Genomic DNA, 6,819 nt, shown 5'->3' on the forward strand with positions numbered 1-6,819 from the left:
GGAGGAGCCATGCGAGACTCTGGAGGAAGGTCAATCCCAGCAAAAAGCAGCAAGGGCTCCAATGTCTGTGAATCGCGAGCAAGCATTGGAGGGTAGCGTGAATTCTAATTGGTCTTAATAATAAAAACCTGGAGTCAACATTAGCAGGGGAAAGCTGAAGGATCGGAGAAGCAGTGCAGCCAGCCACATGCGAAATCTTCAGACCAAAAAGAGATTAAGCTCCCATCTCCTCCCACCTTATATTCCTCTCCCTGCCCAGCCATACCCCTTCCTGTCTGTCTGTACAGACCTCCAGAGCTCTATGGTTAACTAGAGGCTAGCTTCGCCCTCTGCTTTCTAGGCAAGCTTTGTTTGTTAGAATACAAACAAGATAGCACCACATTGGAGGGAGACCCAGGTCCAGTGATACCTGTGTCTCCATGAGGCAATGGGTTGGCTGTCTCGTGTACTGGAAACTCAGGCTCCAGTTATATCTTTTTCATGGGCTCTGCCTGGGCAGATACATACAGGCACCCCTGCCCTGTTCTCTGGCCTCAGCTGCCACTGCTGTTTCATCATACAGAAGACACCCAGCAGGGGGTGGGCATGTCAAGCCCAAATAGCGACAACCCTATCATCTTCAAAGCGCCGCACACTTTTCCATTAGTGGCGCCCAGGCTCCTGGGGCTGCTTTGTGTACTGAGGGAGCTTTCTCTTTCCAGCCCCAGGGTAAGCTTGTGCCTCTCAGCCTGTCATTGCTCCCACTGGGGAGGCTGCAGTGTTCTGAAATCCTTCAGAGATGCTTTGGGGATCCTTGCGGCCTATTCCCAAGGCTCATATCTCCATAGGGAGCCTCGCCCTGAGAGATACTCACTCAGCAAACCCAGCTGGGGCCCAGCTTTGCCTGCAAGTCTTGCTTCCCTGAAGGCACCCCTGACCCTCCACCCACAAGTCCCATGCTGCCAAAGACAGCTGTGAACACAGCCCAACATAAAATCCTAAGCTTACTTAAGACATTGTAAGGATTCTTTCTGCAGTTTTATTTTCTAGTTTAATCATGCGGTTCTGAAGCCTGAACTCTGTTAATGACAACGTCATGTTGTGATGTCAAAAGGTTAAAGGCACCTGCTGGGGAACTGTTCATTTGTACAGTCAAGAGCGAGGGGCCAAACACCAGGCTGTCTGAGCGCAGATCACAGCCTGACTGGACATACAAGCTTCATTCTATTGGACCAGGCTCTTGGCTCCTCCAGCTTCTGCGTCTTCATCTGCTCGACACGAGAATTCCCAGCACAAGGGATTCTGGGAGATTAAGGGCTCCAGGGTACCTGGCACAGATGTTCAGCCTTAGAGAATTGTTTTATTCTACCAACCAGCTCTTTTTTTTTTTAAGATTAATCCTGCCCCAGCCTCTTCCCTTGGCCCCCTGAAAGCCAGGGGAGTCTGCAAGGTCTCCCTGTGACATCATTGCGAGTCTGTCCATGACCTGCCGGTGGCTTGACCCCCTTCTGCCTTCGTTCATTACCACGTTTGTTTCTTGCTCTGGTGTCAAGCCCCTCAACTCTCCAGACTCCTGGCCAGGTGTGGGGGCGCAGGTGGGTCATCCCAACTCTGGAGGGGTGAAGTGGGAGAAGGGAGAGCTCTAGGCTAACCTTGGTTACCCAGGTAGACCTTGCTTAATGCACTGCTACCCCAGAGCCTTTGCATATCCATCTCAGCGGTAGAGCCCTTGCCTGCGGTAATTGAGTTGCTGGATTTGATCCCTGGCAACATGAAACAGCAGCAATAATAAAGAACAAGACACATCACATACAAATGGAGACGTCAGTCAGTCTCTGCCAGAGTTTGCCGCTGTGATGTGTCCTACAGGCTAGGTCACCCCCTACAAGGCTGAGACTAGGTGCTCCTCCCATTTTTTTTTTTTTTTTTTGCAGCTGCTACTCTCTCTGTTCCCTCTTCATAGACCACTCCCATCTTCCCCACGTGCTGCTCTGGGCACTTCATGCCTTGTACAGACAAGTCTTCCTCCATCCTCCCACCCTGGGCCGATCTGGGGGTCCTCTCTTTACACGCCACTGAGTGTTCACGTCACTGTACCTACAGAAGGATCCTACATCCTGCTTCCCAAGGCCCAATGTAGCCACTGGCCTAGTGAGGGTGGGAACCCCACCATAACCACAGCCCCACAGAGATACACAAGTGTGGGTGCTCACCTGCAGGCCCAGCTGAGGACCAGCCCTGCAGGCCAGGGGTTCAGGATCTGGGGAACTTTTGGAGTCCAACCTGACTGAGGTGTGGAGCCCAGGTGTGTGGGAGGCCAAGGTGGAAAAGGGGCTTGGGAGTGGGAGTAGGCAAGATATCCTTGCTTCCCTGGGGAAAAATAATGACAGGAGCCCTGGACAGAGGGATGTCTTGTATGTGTATGTGTGTAGACCACGCGTGTTTGGTGTAGTGTGTAGGTGGGAATGCCTGTGTGTGCATATGTAGAGGCCAGAAGCCAGAGATCTTACTCTGACACTCTCTGTTTTATTTTTAAAGACAAAGTCCCAATGAACCTGATGCTCTCTGATTGGTGGGACTGACTGGCCACAGAGCTCCCAGCATCCTCCTGTCTCTTGTTCCTCCCAGGGCTGGGGTTGCAGATGTGAGTGCCAGGCTCTCCTGTTTATGTGTGCGCTAGGAATCCAAACTCGGGTCCTCATTCTTGAACGCCAGGCACTTTACCCACTGAGTTATCTTGCTAGCCCTGACGGGTATCTCAATGTCACTCCTGGGTATCTCTGACACAGTGGCTTAAAACAGCCAATGCCTGCAGAGTCCCCAGGGCCACAAAACGAGTTTGCCCTGTAGTTGTGATGAAGTCCTGGCTTCTTGAGTGTCCATCTGGGGATCCTTCCGTCACCCCTCACACCTTTTTTTCTTTCTTTTCTTTTTGTCAGAGTTGGACTTCGAACCCAGGGCCTTATGGATGTTAGAGAAGTGGTCTAACCATTGAGCTACACTCAAGCCCCATCTTTATTTTAGGTGACAATCCATGAGACCTGAGAACACCCAATTCTTCCATCAGCACGTGCGAACACATGAACATGAGTGCACGTGTGCGCGCGCGCACGCACGCGCGCGTGCACACACACACAGTGTCACTCCTTCCTTTCTTTTATGAGCAGTGCCTATACACACCCGACCCACGATTGTGTTGAACTACTCCATATTCACGGCTGAACCCACGGGAACGCATGACGGATACACTGGCTTAGAGATAGAAACTGCAGCCGACATGGAAAGAGTTAGACCCAACAACCTCAGAAGGTGAGTGAGAGACTCAATGCCCATGCTAGCTCGGAGAATTTCCACCCAGCCATACAGCTGCTCCCTAGCCCCCAACACAACGAATCTGTACAGGTGACAGAGGCATCCACACCCAGCCCACAGAGACAAAAGGAGATTATGTGTCTAAAAGGTTCTGGAAAAGAAGTAACAGCCTCCAGCTAAGACACGGCAAGAAAAACTGGTTCTACAGGATGCTGTGGCTGGCCACCATCCTAGTCCAGCCTCAACTCAGCCACAGAAAGACTGATGCCCAGTCTGGGGGTTACGGGTCAGCTGGAGTTCAGTCCGTGTGCTGTAGGGACACAGACTTCAGACACATCTAGATTTTCTACTTCTTTCTACTTCATATCATCCAGCTCATTAGAACCTCAGTTTTCCTAAGAGTCATCCTAGCATGTGACCCTAAGAATTGTTGTTCAGGATTTAGAGAGTAGAGAGGCATAAAGCCTGGCTACGATTGTCCTTGTTTGCACTGATATTTTCTTTTCAATACTCAAAAGGAGCAGGTTCCAGAATTGGAAGACCAGTGTAGCCCCTTAGGGGGAACAGTCACAGGGAAGCAGAACCAGGAGCCCCAGCAGCAGAAAACCTGGACACCTTCCTGGGATTGCCCACCACTGTCCCTGGCAGGGTCCTGCTGCAGGGCATGCAGGCAAGCAGAGAAGAGCCAGCTCTCCACTCACTTCAGACCAAGAGGTGGAAGGAAACAGGGTTTCTCTGTGTAGCAATGGAGCCTGTCCTGGAACTAGCTCTTGTAGACCAGGCTGGCCTCGAACTCACGAAGATCTCCTTGTCTCTGTGTCCCAAATTCTGGGATTAAAGGCGTGTACCAATGCCTGCTTTTGCTTTTGAAGCAAAGGGCAGGTGATCTTGAGTTTGGAGATTTCTAGTCTTCAAATCTGCTCAACCCTCCTAGGAGCATGTGGCTTTGCTGTCTTGTGTGTGTGTGTGTAGGCTGAGGTCCACGCGTGTGTGGAAGCCGTGAGTCAACCTCTGGTGTAGTTCCCTGGGAGCTGTCCCCCCTGTATTTTGAGTCAGTCTCTCACTGAAACCTGGGACTCGCTGCGTAGGCTGGCGAGCCAGGGATTCTCCTGACTCAGCTTTCCCACTGCTGGGGACACAGGTAGACAGAAACACATCCAGCTTTTACATGGGTGCTGGCGATCGAAGTCAGATCTTCACCCCCAAATTGCAAGCACATCGCCAGCAAACTGTATTCCTGACCTCTTCTGTTGGTCGTTCTCAGCTTCCTCTGACATCCAACCCTGCACAACCTGCTTGCCCCTCGTGCTCCCTGAGTGGCCTTTTAAAAGAACACATTGCTGACCTCAGAGGCCTCAGCAAGCTCAGCACTTCATGTCCTCGTCCTTGTCATGGGCGCTTACCTTCACGCTGCTGTGGCTGCACCTACTCTGGCTCCTATCTTGGAACCTCTGGGCCAGCTGGGCCAGGTTATCCTTCCTCCATGATCTTTGGGCAAAGCGGTCAGAGTCAGGGCCAGGTGTTCCCTTTGTCCGTGACCTTCCCACCCTCCCCCTGGATCCTGGCTCTGGGTACACAGGCTCACAGCCTTTCAGTTCCTAAAGGGATCATAGAGTTCTGTCCTGGGCTCTTCATGCCCATGGCCCTGGTGATTGTTAAAAGGCTTCTTGGCCTGGCATCAATACCCTCATTTGTTTATTCAGCAAGTGTTCATCAGCTACCAACGAGGAGTCAGGACCTGCCTGTGGGCACAGCCTGCCAGGCTTTGTGTCACTTCCACTGCCTGGCTCTGTCTCAGCTGCTCCTGGGAGTGGGGAGGGGGGAAGGCACCTGAGAGATGAATCCGGCAGGAGAACAATAGTTTGCATAAAGCCCAGCTCCTCCACTTCCTGGAAAAGACTCAGACAAAGTCTCTTTGCTCTTGGGTCTTTCCCCTTCATGAAGCTAGGGGGTGCTTATCTGGAGAATGGGGTAGAAACCAAGGGGCAGATCCATCCCAGAGCACATGGAGACCTGGGTGAGTGAGGCCTGCAGGGTCCTGGAGCAAAGGCCCTGGCAGACACACTGACTTGGGGCAAGCCAGCCCTTTGCATGGGCTCTGTTCTCTCACCAGCAATCCCAGGGTTGGGCTGCCTGAGGTCCCTCCAGCTTGGAGAAGTTCTGACTGAGGATAGCCTAGGAACTGTGGCACGCAGCCAGGCAGGCTGGTGGCTGAGCACTTCTAAGGTGGTGTCACAGGTGGAAACCATGGCCTTGGAAGACACGGTGTCAGATGGGCAGTGTGCATCTGTTTCCACCTAGACGGCCATGGGAGGAACCCACCCAGCAGACAGCCACAAGCACAAGTTGGATGCCATCTTTTAGCTACTGAATGTGAAATGATTAGAACTTGGGTCCCAGAAAACCAAAAGCAATCTCTCCCTGGGGTAGTATCTGGGGACCTTGGACAAGGGATCAAGGGATTGTGGTTTAAACTGACCCCTCTCCTCAGGGATAGCTGTTACTTCTCTGGTCTTCTTCCAGTGCTTGGTGACTTCTGAGGGGACCACCAGACCTGGGTTTTTATGGAAATTTCAAAACTAAAAATACTAACTTCCTTGGTGTTCTCTCTCTCTCTCTCTCTCTCTCTCTCTCTCTCTCTCGTGCATTCTGACATGTATGTTCATGTGTGGAGGGTGGAGGTCAGAAGTTAGCATCGGGTATTTTTCTCAACTGTTCTCCACCACAGTTTGGAGACATGGTCTCTCACTGACCCTGTAGCTCACTGATGCGCTACACTGGCCAGCCCGGGGTCCTCCTGCCTTCACCTCCGCAGCACTGGGGTTGCAGCCGCTCACCCATGGGCTTGCTTTCTATGTGGGTTCCAGAGACCGAACTCAAAGCATGGGGAGCATTTCACAGACTGAGCTGTCTCCTCAGATACCTTCCTTGGTTCTTACCTCCATCTTTCCTGCTTCAAGGGCCACCATTTGCTTGGTCCCCTGTCATTCTACCCAGTTAGGAATTCATTCGGACCACTTCTACAGGGGTCCATTAACCCAACTCCTGCTTTTGTACAAACAGACGTGGTTTGAGAGGGCCTCACGTATCCACTAAAACTCAGCTCCCCTAGCATCCCACCCCCACCCACAGAATTCCATATCAATCCAGAAGCTTCTGTAAGCAGCAAGCTCGATGCCTCAGTGACTAAGTCAACAGTAGGCTATTTTCAAGGTGGACTGGGGATGTAGCAGTGTCGTGGGGACTTCCTGTCCACCAGGGCAGGAGAGAGAAGGAAAGAGGCAGAATGAAAACCAATCGTCTTTTTGTCTTAGTGACAGTGTCCTTTGCTTTACAGAAGCTTCTCAGTCCTAGGAGGTCCCATTTATTCAATGAGGCCCTTAATGTCTGTGCTGCTGGAGTTATACGTAGGAAGTGGTCTCCTGTGCCCATGTATTGTAGAGTACTTCCCACGCGAGCAAGGAACTCAGGACCGCGAGGGGTGCACCCACACACTGAGACAATGGGGATGTTCTATTGGAAACCCAC

Source organism: Microtus ochrogaster, chromosome 10 (genome assembly GCF_000317375.1).
Source record: "Microtus ochrogaster isolate Prairie Vole_2 chromosome 10, MicOch1.0, whole genome shotgun sequence".
NCBI lineage: Eukaryota > Metazoa > Chordata > Mammalia > Rodentia > Cricetidae > Microtus > Microtus ochrogaster.